This window comes from Hordeum vulgare, chromosome 2H (genome assembly GCF_904849725.1).
Source record: "Hordeum vulgare subsp. vulgare chromosome 2H, MorexV3_pseudomolecules_assembly, whole genome shotgun sequence".
NCBI lineage: Eukaryota > Viridiplantae > Streptophyta > Magnoliopsida > Poales > Poaceae > Hordeum > Hordeum vulgare.
Genome location: NC_058519.1, coordinates 191,238,943 through 191,253,122, shown reverse-complemented (window position 1 = coordinate 191,253,122; position 14,180 = coordinate 191,238,943).

The following is a 14,180-nucleotide window of genomic DNA, read 5'->3' as shown; positions in this document are numbered from 1 at the left end:
CCTCATGACTGGGGGTAGGCGACGTTGAAGGGTAGTGGAGAAAACCAGGTGCCTCACTGCTCTAAGTCGTCAAACCTAGCAAGCACCAACGTCATCCTCGGCTACAACGACACACCTAGCACCGACTCAGAAGAGGTGCTAACCCCCGAGGAGCATGAAGCCTTCCATGCAGAAGGCGTGGTGAGGTGTTGCAAGAGGTTAACATGAACCTGCTTGGGGGAAAGGTTCAACCCAAGCCATCGAAGGCCAAGCCTACGATGGTGCCCAAACTGGTTGCCTCGAAGGAAGTGCCTTTGTAGGAGGCCGCGCATGAAGATCAAGGACAAGAGGTGTCAAAGTCGCATGGGGTCGACTACAACATCGTCGCCCACCTCACGCGACCCCGACACTTTTAAGTGTGCATGATGAACTCATGTTGGTGTCAGAACTTCGCAAAGCCCTTGTAAAGGCGCTTCAAACTCCCGAACTATACGGGGTGTCCATGGCGAAGCCTCACCGCTTCTCCAGCCCGTTGTTCGTGAATGAGATCACGTTATATGAGGTGGACAAGCTCATAGAAGATGGTGATCACAATCGACACTTTATGTGGAGGGTAACATTGGCATCGCATATCTTCGTCGGATCCTCATCAACCCGGTGTCCGCCGTGAACATCCTGCCCCTCGAAGTCTTACACGGGCTAGGTTCATGGTGGATGACCTCGAGTTCGCCGACGTGATGATGTGCGTTTTTGAAAAACAAGGCAAGCCCATGTTGGGCACCATTACGATGAAGATACAAATGTCTACATTCAGCTTCAAGGTGTGATTCTTCATTATCGAAGAGAACACCTCATACTTTGTCCTCATAGGAAGGTCGTGGATTCACAAGTACTGCGTGGTGCTTTTGACACTACACCAATGTTTGATGTTCCTCGACACCAATGGGTTACAACAGCGCATCATTGGTAACATCCCTCTTTACATTGTGCAAGAGTCTTACCATGTAGATGCAAAGTACTACTACCTCGTCGAGGATAGCGATCAATGGGTGGGGCGGATGACACCAGCGGCTAATGTCTTAATCAAACCAGGTGCTAACTTGTCGCTGAGATAAAGCGTCTCATCATGCCGAGCTCTCCCTCAAGTATATATCTCTCTCTATCGAAACCGGAGGAACCACGGACATAGGCAAGCGTCCATGACCATGCAACACAACTACAAGTCCTCCTCATTTGAAGGGGGAACGACCTCTACCTCAAACTCGTCAAGGGCAGGGGCACTCGTGTCTGCCTCGGCCACCCCATTGTTGTTGAAGCCAAGGTTTCCATCCTCAACTACACTCACATTGAGGTCGGGAACAATGCCTCCACATGAGGCTACTACTTTTACATCAACCTTGACGTGCCAAGAGCCCCGTTGTTTAACACTTGGAGGACATGCCGGGGCTCCAAAAGAATTAATGACACCAGCAAGAAGCACTGAAGTGCCATCAACCATCACCCTACGGGAATTCAACACTCCTATGAAGGAGCATCCACCCGTACAAGGGGTGGTGAGGAGGAGAATAAAGGAGATGGAGGATGTCGCAAAGGGGGCTCAAACCATGCAACCCCATCCCTTTACGTGTGTGCAACTTCTACATAGAAGTTTGGGCCATCCCGAGATAATCTAGGCCTAGAGTCCACATCATTTTCTACAAGGTCACGTAGGTACAACCGTGCGACTCTATATTTAAACTCCCTAACCCTTGTCTTAACACAGGGGAGGTGCTATCAACAATAAAGGTCAAGCCCAGGATGGCTCGACTCCTGGCATACGACAGGATCACCCTACGGTTGAACTACCGGATGCCGCCACGAGCCTCCATTTGTGAGGAGTGGTGGAGGCAAATAGAAAATCACATCAAGTAAAAGATCAAGACACAACCCAAATACTGGTTGGGTTATGTTCACCTCGACAGCTCTAACAAAGAGTTCGTCGGGCACCGAGGCGAGGCACGAGCTACGTTCCACACGGCTTCCATATGTGCGGGGGTTGACGCACACACCTCATGTCATACGCTTCACCAACAACACTCCTTGGATGAGGAACCGGGTGAGGGAGGCATGGATCTCGAGGCTACACTGACACTACGTGAGTTGGATGACGGGGGGCTGATGCTTGTGGTCTGCGTTGGGTGTTTTTGTGCAGAGGAACGGGTTATCGCAGCATAATGTTGGTACGTATTTCCCTCAATTAAGAAACCAAGGTTTTTGTTGAACCAATAGGATCTCAATCCTCAACCGTGTTTAGCGGCTGCACATAAAAGAGCAAACAACTTGCGCCCAACGCGAGTAAGAGGGTTGTCAATCCCCTTGATCTAGTTATTTGCATGCAAATGAGCTGTGTAGATAATTGTGGAGAATAGTAACTAAAATAAAAGATAAAATATGGCAGCGAGGAAAATATAACTTTCTGTATATATAAGTGAATAGACCGAGGGGTCATAGTGTTCTCTAGTGGCATCTCTCATGAAAGCAACATATGGTGGGCAAACAAATTGCTATTGGGCAATTAATAGAACAATAGATAGTTATGCAATTTTCATGGCAATGATCGTGTGTATATAGGCATCACATCCATAAGAAAATATATCCACTCCTGCCTCTACCTACTACTATTATTTCACTTCAAGAGCGCTTCTATGCTTTCCTCTCTATGTATTAAGTTCAGGACAAATCAAGTAATGCTTGGAGAACGATGACATGATGTAGACAAAGTAACTCAACTATTATGAATAAACCCCATCATTTTATCCTTAGTGGAAACAACACAAAGATGCAACTTTTCCCCTTTTGTCACTAGGATATAGAAGCTCGCCACGTTAAACCCACTACAACGCACATCTACCACTTAAGAAAGATCAAACTACTTGGCCAAAGCAATTCAATAGATCAGAAAGATTTACAAAGCTATGATGATCATGCAAATAAGAATCATAATAATTCAGAGAAGACTCAAATAATTTTCATCAATAATCTGAACATAAACCCACAATTTATTGGATCCGAACAAACACATAATACAAATGAATTACAACGGATAGATAGAAGCGAAGATGCGGTGATCATAGTATTGAAGATCAATAGAGAGAGATAGACATCTAGGTACTTGTAAGTGCATCTAGTGCCCCTTTAGTGATTTTGGTGGTTTGAAGACTTATAGGTTAAGTATATAATGTGTTTATAAGTGTACACATGATCTATAAGTCATTGAGGAGTTTGAGATATTTGAAGAATATCGACCCCTAAAAATGTATATCTTCAGTTGAAGAAATTGGTCTGAAGCTGAAGAAATGAATCTCGAGGAATCTGCGATGAAACTGATATTCCTCATGAACATATTGATATTGAGAAGATCGGTGGTTCTTGAAGAAAATCTTTCTGAAGAAATTGAAGCGTGAAGATTTACGTTTTCTGTTTTACTTTCTTTCCAATTGATGAATAGGAACACCGTACTCTTAAAGGGGGTCAAAGTAACACTATGGAATGGATTTCCTCATGATCCTCAACCCAAGCCAAATCCTACCAAAAGCCTCAAGTGAGGATTATGAGTGACATGAGGACTCTCACAGTTGAGGGTCCCGACCGTTTCGATAACCACGCCAAGTCACTGGTCTTATCCATTCCAACGGTCATATTATTTAAGGGCATCAGTGTCAAATCATGTCGGGATGCTGCCAGGCTATAAATAGCCGCCCCCACAACCACTAGCTGGTTGGCTGCTCCATTAGAAACTGACACTTGTCATAAGAGAAACCCAAATTCCTCAGAGCCTTCGAGAGTAAATCATCAGTGAGGAAATACACCACCCACCGACACCACAAACCAAACCTAGTGATTGAGCATCACTGAAGAAGTTGTTCCTGTGTGGGACTGAAGCCTTTTACCTTTGAGGACTGTGCATCCTCCAGACGGTTAGGCGTCATGGTCTAGAGCAATCGAGCAGTCAATTGTGGATCGCCGGGTGACCGAGTTTGTGAGGGTTTGGAAGTTTGCCCTGAAGACTTACCACGAGTGTTGGGCGAGGACTGTGTGTCCTTAGCTCAAGGAGAATACGGTAGGGACTGTGTGTCCCGGGACTGGGTGTCCTTTGGTTTCAATACCAAGCCGCTCCAAACCAGATGTACAACTGTCAAAGCAGTTGGAACTCGGTCATCAACAACAGTCTTCACCAAGAATCGGGTTCTAATTCCTCAACTCTCTACATTCTGTGTATTATGTGTTGATCACTTTCACTGTGACTGTTTGAAGAATTTGCTGAAGACTTTCTCTGAATTTCCTCAACCCCAAATTCTTCACTTGAGTTAATCATCATCTGTATTCTGCGTGCCTGCTTACTGTGCAATATGTTTTCATAATCTTCACTCTGTAATACTGCTGTGGTGAACGTTTGCACGACTGATCCTTAACTGTTTTCGCTGTAAGTTAGTCATGAGTGAGGAATTTCCTCAAAAGGAATTTCCTCAGTGATGAAATTCTAAAAATCTCCTATTCACCCCCCTTTAGTCGATATAACGCACTTTTCAATTGGTATCAGAGCAAGGTACTCCCTTGTTCTGTGTGATTTTGGTTTAACCACCTGGAGTTTTAGTTATGTCCACTGCAGGCATGTTTAAGGTGACTGCAGTATGTCCTACCTACGAAGGAAAGAACTTTCCCTTCTGGAAGAACAAAATGCAAATGCATTTACAAGCTATTGATAATGATCTCTGGTATATTGTGGAAAATGGAGTCCCCATCATCTCTGCCAGTGTCACTGCGGCTGATGTGAAGAAATTCAAGCAACTCGATTCTCAAGCGAAGAACATCATCTGTGGTCATCTGAGCCCTGGCCAGTTTGGAAGAGTAAGTGCCTTAGGCTCTGCAACACTGATCTGGGAGATACTGTGCAAGGTAAATGAAGGAGTATCAACCCAACGTGACTCTCGTGTTGATATTCTTCGCAATCTCTTCAATCGCTTCAAGAGACATGACAATGAAAGCTGCCAAGACACCTTTGATCGCCTCACTGACATATCAAATGAACTGCAAGCACTGGGAGCTCGAGACATCACTGATCACGAAGTTGTGAAGAAACTGCTGAGATCTTTGGATTCTTCATTTGACACTCTAGTTCTGATGATTCAAGAAAGACCAGACTACAAGATGCTAGATCCAGCTGATATCCTCGAAAGGCTAAATACTCATGAATTCCAGCTAGAAGAAAAGAGAGATCTATATGGACAAAGCTATTCCAAACCATGTGCACTGAAGGCAAGAGCAATTTCCTCATCTGAAGAAGAAGACACAGATGACAGCAGTTGTGACCCTGAAGAATTTGGTCAGGAGCTTGCAATGCTTGTGAGGAAATTCCAGAGATTTACACGACGAGGCCAGTTCGGTAAATCATCAAGAAGAGACATGAGGAAATCAGAATCTGCATCTGAGGACTACAAGAAACAGACCTGTCACAAGTGCAAGAAATCAGGTCATTACATTGCTGATTGTCTCCGCTGGGGAAATGAATCAAAGAAGAAGAAATACAAGGATGATAGTTCTGATGACTCAAAGAAGAAGAAGAAATCTTCAAAATCCTCATCTTCAAAGTCCTCCTCACACAAGAAGACTAGCTTCACAAAGGCTCGGGCACTTATTGGCAAGGAAATGGATTCCGAGGCAGAATCAGAGGAATGTGATGAAGAAGAAGGCTCTGGAGAAGACTCAGAATCCGGACAGGCTAGTCTTGCACTAGCAACAAATTTCGTCAGCAAGTCAATCTTCAATCTTGAAGAAAATGAGTGCACCATCCATACTGATGACTTCGCTCCAACCTATTGCTTCATGGCAAAAGGTTCAAAGGTATGAAATAATGCCTCCTCCTCTGATTCAAGTGACTCTGAACATGATGATTACAAAAAACCCAGTTACAGTAAACTTGCCATCATTGCCACTAAACAACAAACTGCTCTGGAAAAGCTTCAAAAACGGCTAGACAAAAGTGATGATCTGTTGAATGATGAAATGAATCTTAATCAAATCCTCGCTGATGACATGAAAAATCTTCAGTCTAGATTTGATAATCTTCAGGATAGTCATGATACACTCCTCACTGATCATGAGAAGCTTTCCTACGAATTCCTTCAAAAAAAGCTTGATCTTGAGAAGCTGAGGATGTCTCATGATGATCTTCGTATGGAAAATGATTCATTACTAGCTCAACAGATTAGCGCTAGTGAAGTTGAATTTATTCCTCCATGTCTTAAATATATTGAACGTGAAACTGCTAATTCCTCACCAGAAACATCAAATGCTACAAATTCTTTAACTGCACCTGTTGTGTCTATTTCCTCATTTTAGGAAAACACAAATGTTACTGATGAAAATGTAGGGTTGAAGGAATTGTACGTGACAGGCATGTACAAAAGCCTCAAAGGACACCAAACCCTTTGTGATGTTCTCAAAACGAAGATCTTGAACAGGAACCCGAGGAAAGAAGGAATTGCCTTTGAGAGGAAATTGAATGTTGATGGATCTTATTGGAAACCCGAGCAGTATCCCAAAACCTCATGGGTTGGTGCTACTGGGCCTCCTTTTGATCCATCTAATGTAACTAGCTTTTCATGTGAATTATCCTATTCCTTGGATGAGTCATTCGATTCCAACTATAAACTGTTCAAAAATCAATCTGGTGAAGTATTTGCTCGATATGTTGGAAGTAACTGCAGGGATGGCCCTCCTCTGAGGAAAATCTGGGTTCCCAAAAGTTGTCTTGAAAATCTTCAAGTGAATGTCCTCATGACACCACCTCTGAAGAATTTGAACCCCAGATCCAATTCCTCGGGAGGACCAATGTCTTCAAGAGGATCAAAATCCTCAACTAGTCAAAACTATGCTCGTACCCGTGCTTATGCGTCTAACATGCACGGAAACTACAAGGAATATGATTATGAGTGCTACTCCTCAAATCATTATGTTCATAAATCCTCAAACCAGTTCTCTGCATACTCATATGAGTACTTTAATCCCCCCTACTGTTAAGAGAAGTGCATTAGCTTCAATGCCACCTTTCTCATATGGTGCTCGCAGGATGATGAACGCTTTGCCACCCCTTCAGATGTGGGTGGTGAAGAAATCAAACTAATCACTTCTACAGGTCAGGTCTCCAGATGAAAATCATCATTTGAAGAATTTGCTGGAGACCTGAGGAAATGCTTGATAGGACGCAAGCTAATGATTGATGAAATAGAAATATTTCACACGTCCTTACATTTCTGTTATGATGAAATCACTGAACTGATGAAATTAGTATCATATTCTTCAAATCTGAAGCATATGAGATGGTAAGCTGTACTAATTCATCTGCAGGATGACAAACCCAAAAATACTGAGTGGGTTCTCGATAGTGGCTGCACACATCACATGACTGGTGATAAAAGCCTACTGATGAATATGCCACTAACTCCATCACCTCTGAAGCAAATCACATATGCTGATAAAGGTAAAAGCAAGGTATTGGGACTTGGCAAAGTAGCTATTTCCAAGGATAGGCATATCGACAAAGTGATGCTTGTTGAATCCCTTGGTTTTAACCTCATGTCAGTCTCGATGCTTTGTGATCTTGATATGATTGTTATCTTTGGTAGATATAGATGTGTAGTCATCATGGAATCTGACAGATCCAAAGTCTTCGAAGGTGTAAGAAGAGGGGATTTGTACATTGTTGACTTCTCTACAGGTCCTCAACCAGCCAGTTGCTTACTACCAAAAACCTCAGAAGGATGTCTATGGCACCGAAGACTAGGTCATGCAGGCATGAGGAATTTGCACACACTTGCAAAGAAGAAGCATGTCATTGGCATCGAATCAGTCAAATTTCTCAAGGATCATCTCTGCGGTGCTTGTGAATCTGGGAAAATGACCAGATCCAAGCATCCCTCCAAAACCATCATGACCACTACACGTCCATTTGAATTGCTTCATATGGATTTATTTGGACCTACTCACTATGCAACACCAACTAATGCAGCATCTCTATATGGCTTTGTCATAGTTGATGATCATTCCAGATACACTTGGGTGCATATTATAGTGTATAAAACTGAAGTGCAGGAAATCTTCAAACGATTTTCTTCAAGGGCCTCGACGAACTTCGGCATCAAGATCAAACATATCAGGAGTGATAATGGAACCAAATTCAAAAACACTGGTCTTGATGATTATCTTGATGAACTTGGTATTACTGACCAATTGTCTCCTCCTTATACTCCTCAGCAGAATGGTGTCATCGAAAGAAAGAACAGGACTCTGGTTGAAATGGCAAGAACTATGCTTGAAGAATATCAGACTCCTCGTCGCTTCTGGCCTGAGGCAATCAACACTGCATGTCATATCATCAACAAGGTATATCTTCACAAATTCCTCAAGAAAACTTCATATGAACTCCTCACTGACAAGAAACCCAATGTAAGTTATTTCAAAGTCTTCGGTGCAAAATGCTGGATTAGAGATCCTCATCATAGCTCAAAATTTGCACCTAAGGCACATGAAGGTTTTATGCTCGGTTATGGAAAGGACTCGCACACCTACAGAGTCTTCAACAACTACCACAACAAAGTTGTTGAGACTGTAGATGTGTGGTTCGATGAAACTAATGGCTCGCAAAGAGAGCAATTGCCTTCTGATCCAAATAAGCTGTCTCCTGAGGAAGCAATAAAGCTTAAGCCTACTGAAGACATTGTCCCCACTGAGGAAATTGGTGAAGAAACGATCCCCATCGCTGATGAAAACCAAGAAGATGCTCCTGAGGAAATTGCAACAGCACCAGTTCCTCAGCCCAGACAAAATCCTCAACCAGCTCATCCGAGGATTGCAAATGAAGTAGAACTTGATAAAATCCTCAACGACATTAACGCGCCAGGTCCTCTCACTCGCTCAAAAGCTTCACACTTAGTTAACTTTTGTGGGCATTTTTCCTTTGTATCCATCACAGAACCCTCAAAAGTAGCTGAGGCTTTTCTGGAACCGGAGTGGATCCAAGCCATGCAAGACGAACTTCTTCAATTCAAGCTGAATGACGTATGGGAGCTCGTCAAACGACCAGATCCTCGCAAGCATAACATCATCGGCACCAAGTGGATTTTCCGAAACAAGCAAGATGAGGACGGTCAAGTGGTGAGCAACAAGGCACGACTTGTAGCCCAAGGCTACACCCAGGTTGAAGGAATAGATTTCGATGAAACTTTTGCACCTGTTTCTAGACTTGAAGCTATTCGAATTCTACTTGCATATGCTAATCATCATAACATCACCTTATATCAAATGGATGTGAAAAGTGCATTCCTCAATGGTAAGCATGAGGAAGAAGTATATGTTAATCAACCCCCAGGTTTTGAGGATCCAAAGAATCCAGACAAAGTCTTCAAACTCAAAAAGGCTCTGTATAGCCTCAAGGAAGCCCCTCGGGCATGGTATGATACATTGAAGGAATTCCTCATGAAGAAAGGCTTCAAACCTGGTTCACTCGATCTATCTCTTTGCACAAAATCTTATGATAATGAGCTATTTGTATGTCAAATATATGTTGATGATATCATATTTGGCTGTACTGACAAAAGATACAGTGATGAATTTGCCTACATGATGAGTGAAGAATATCAGATGTCCGTGATGGGGGAGCTGAAAATCTTCTTAGGTCTTCAAATTCGTCAACAAAGCAATGGAATTTTCATCTCACAGGAGAAATACCTCAAGGATGTTCTGAGGAAATTCGACATGCACGAATGCAAAGGTGCCAAGACTCCGATGCCTACCAATGGCCACCTCGGCACTGATGAAAATGGTAGACTTTGATCAGCAGGTATACCGTTCTATGATTGGCTCTTTATTGTATCTATGTGCATCTAGGCCAGATATAATGCTTAGTGTTTGCATGTGTGCACGTTTTCAAGCAAAACCGAAGGAATCACACCATAAGGCTGTGAAACATACTCTTCGATACTTAGCTCACACACCAACACTAGGATTATGGTATCCCAAGGGCTCCAATCTTCATCTAGTAGGGTATTCTGATTCAGACTATGCTGGTGACTGTGTGGATCGCAAGTCAACGTCTGGAACATGCCATTTCCTCGGAAGATCACTAGTTTGCTGGTCCTCAAAGAAGCAGAATTGCGTATCACTCTCCACTGCCGAAGCTGAGTACATTGCTGCTGGTTCTTGCTGTGCTCAATTACTATGGATGAAGCAAACCCTCAAGGACTACGGCATCAACATGAAGAATGTGCCTCTCTACTGTGACAATGAGAGTGCTATCAAGATTGCATATAACCCAATACATCACTCGAAGACCAAGCACATCCAGATTCGTCATCATTTTCTTCGGGACCATGTCCTCAAGGGCAATATCCTCATCGACCATGTGAAGACTGATGATCAACTGGCTGATATCTTCACTAAGCCCTTGGATGAGAAAAGGTTTTGCAAGTTGCCGTGTGAGCTAAATATCTTAGAGTCTTCAAATGTTTTGTAGAAACATGCACACATCCTAACACTTATGCAAAGTTGATGATTTAGATGTGCAACACATGATGAAACGATTTTCTTCAACTAATGAAGAAAGTCACTCTGAATGTGAAGAAATTAACGAAGAAATTGATTCTCAGGGCCCTATGACAATTGTACGCGGCGTCTGTAATCAACATTCTTATATGGTGGGTAACGCCACCGCCCAATGTGAAATTCCTCAAGTTTTTTTTTTCAAATGATCAGTTATCTCACAATGCATTTTTTTAGTTATTCTTCATTCTGATGATCTATTACAAAATCTTCAAAAACACTTGATGACTTTCATTTGCCTAGGTAGACTGTGATTTCTTGTCCTCAACAACATTCACATATTGCTATTTCTTCAAGTTGATGTTTCTGCTAAGTGAATGTGATCGGACCCTACTTTCCCTCTATGCTATACTTATCCAATCGATTCAATTCTTCATATGCGTTCTACTTGAAACTTTGTTCAAAATCCTCACTGCATCCTTGTCAGCTGATGATTTTGTAACAAAAATCCTCAAATCTTCAAAAATTGTTTTCTTCAAAGGAACAGTAACTGAACCCCCACTTCCCACGATCGGATAACCACGATCTCCACTATCTCCACCGCATCGTACGGGAGCTACACGTGTCCTGCGGAGACGTAGAGGCAAGGGCTATTCGGTCCGAAACTTTCGCGCCAAACAGTAACTTTCGCGCTATAAATAGGTCCTTATCCCCCTCGGTATCTTCTTCTTCACCTCATCGCTCTCCTGCCATCACACTCTCCATCGAACCCTAGCGCCACCGTTGGTTGTCTTGTCGCCGGCAAGGTAGAGCTTCACTGCCTCAACCTTTTCACCGCCAGGATCACGCCGGAGTCGGAACATCTACGTCCGCCGCCGCCGTAGACGTCCTCTGCTGCCAAGTTAGGGTGCATTGGACACTCGACTGAAGAGCCTCTCCAACACCACTTTTTGTGTTCTTCGTTCGCACCTTCCAGGGTAAATATATCCCATTTTTACAGCAGATTAGATCTGAAATTTTACCTCTCCCATGTGAAATATGTTTTTCCTCAAGATACGATGCGCACATGATTCCTCAAACACTATCTATCACCACAATCATTATGAACCAGCTAAGCATCTAAGATTTTCACGAGATTCCTCAATTGTGCGAATTTTCGGATCTGTACAATTCTGGAACCCAAGAACAGAATGCTTAGGGAAATTCCTCAACCACTGGTTATATTCCTCAAACTGTCAAACTTTTTTATTTTCTTCAAATCCGAGAACGCATATGACCTCTCCAAATTCCTCGCAACTATACTTTGTTCACAGTACACACATGTCAGCTGATGAATCTCTCGGTTCTCATCACATTAACTCATTTGCAGCGTTTCTGGAAGAAACTCTTCAAGGCTCCTCAGAATCCTCAAGAGTTCAAAATCATCAGCAAATTCCTCGTCTAAAGAAAATGGAGGAAGAGAGGAAACAGAAGGGAGGAAAGAAACTGGAGCAGAACACAGCTGCTGATATTCCCGATGACATATACTTGGACTATTGTACGCCTGATGAAGAACCCGAGACAATGGCCAAGAGAAAGATTAGGCTGCAGAAAATTGAACGCAGATGGGCAAAGGAGTGGAAGGAGTACAGGTTTGTGACTCCAAAATATGCGAAGAAACTCGCTTTGAAGCCTCCTGGCAGAAGGGCTCCACTTGAGGATCATCAAGTAGCACATCCCTCAAGTCTTATGACACTTGATGACTACCCAGATGAAAAAGAAAGGCATCTGGCCAAGCTCAAGAAGCAAGCTGAAACAACAGTGAAGAAATTCAATGAATCCTCAGCTGCTGCCTCCGGAGCTGCTCATTCCTCAGCAGCAGAAACTTCAGGCTCAGAGATTCCTCAAAAGCAGTCTGCGCCATCAAAGCCAAAGGCTCCAAAGCCTCTAGAGAAGTCTGCACAGGCTTCTGTCACAAAACCCTCAGCTCCAACCCTCGGATCCAAAACCGTCAACACCAAAACCATCAGCGCCAAAACCCTCAGCACCCATCTCATCTACACCAAAGTCCTCAGCTCCACCTCCAAAGCCAGTACAGAAGAATGTCGTGAAGTCTACGACAGCCAGCTCCAGCTCCTCACTCCCAGCTGCAACAAGCTCGGAGACAAAGTCTTCAACACCACTTGTGAAAACTTTGGCCACTACTAAACGTGCACCTCTGCCAAGCCCCAGCAAAATCATCGTAGTCCCGTCTGCATCAGAGGGAAGTGATGAGTATGATGATGAAACCTTGCAAGCCATCATCAGAAACAAGCAAGAACGGGTAGCACAAGCATCAGGCAGTGCTATTCCTCTGGCCATGGACCCCAAGGTCCTCCTCGACTACATCAACATATGGTATGAGGACCCTAACACCCCCATTGATGACTTGAAACTTCCTCCTGGCATCAGCCACATGGTGGCCACCTTCATAAACGAAGCCAAGTGGAAGGAACAGAAGGCCAAGCAGGCAAAGATTGCAACGGCCAAAAAGGAGAAATTCCTCATGCAAAATCTCCTCAAGCTGACGCCTGAAGCACTGGTGTCAACCGAGGCAGAGCTACAAGTCTTGACTGACAAGTGTGACAAATTGTCAGACCGCAAAAGCATCAATCGCAATTTCATCAAGCTAGCCAATAGTGCTGTTGATGACTACAACAAACGACACCCACCACCAGCACCAACTCCTTAGCCCCTGGTTGAGCAGCCAGAAGATGTATCTCCTGATGAGGAGGAAATTCCTCAAGTTGAGGAACAACACCAAGAGCGCCGTGCTGATGAGCCGGCCATTGAAGAAATCATCACCGAGACCGCTCCTGATGAAACTACAACCCCTGATGCAACAGCTCCTGATCCAGCTGCTTCACCAAAGCAGGCTGATGACTCTGTTCCAGCTGGTTCCTCACTACCAGCTGAAGAATCTGTAGAGAAAACACCTTCACCAAAAGCTTCAAAGGTGAAGAAGTTAATCCCGTCTGCATCAGACGCGAAAAAGACAAGGGCTGCTGAGAAGGAAGCGAAGAAGAGAAAAGCTTCCTCAGCAGAAGAAAAGATTGAGGCAAAACGCCTCAAGGAAACTGAAGAATCTGCCCCTCTGGACCCGGTGCCTCTAAATGTTGCACCTTCATATGAAATGGTTGTCATTGGTGACCAAACTACAAGGGAAGATGAGGAAATGAAGGATGTTGCCTCTGAGGAACACACTGATGAGGAAATCCAGATTGATGACAGTCCTCAACCTCATGTTCCTCAGACAGAGATTCCTCAAGCTTCAGCTGCAGCAATTGATGAATCAGCTTCTGCAACAATGCCAGCTGAAGAATAACAAGCTGATGAAAATGCACAGTCTGAGCAGGCTCCTCACTCTGAACAGGCTGATCAAACTCCTCAAGCTGAGAAGGAAACAAAAATTCCTCAGCCTGAAGCTCAGCCCGAGCAAGAAATAGCAGCTGATGAAATTCCTCAACCTAAGGAAAATGCTGAAGAAAATGTTCCCGCCCCTGACAATGAATTCATTGTGCTCAACCCAGAGACTGCCATGGTTGTTTCCCCTCCCATTCCTCAGCACAATATCAAGCCAGTTCAGCGCCAGCCATTCTCGAAGCGGC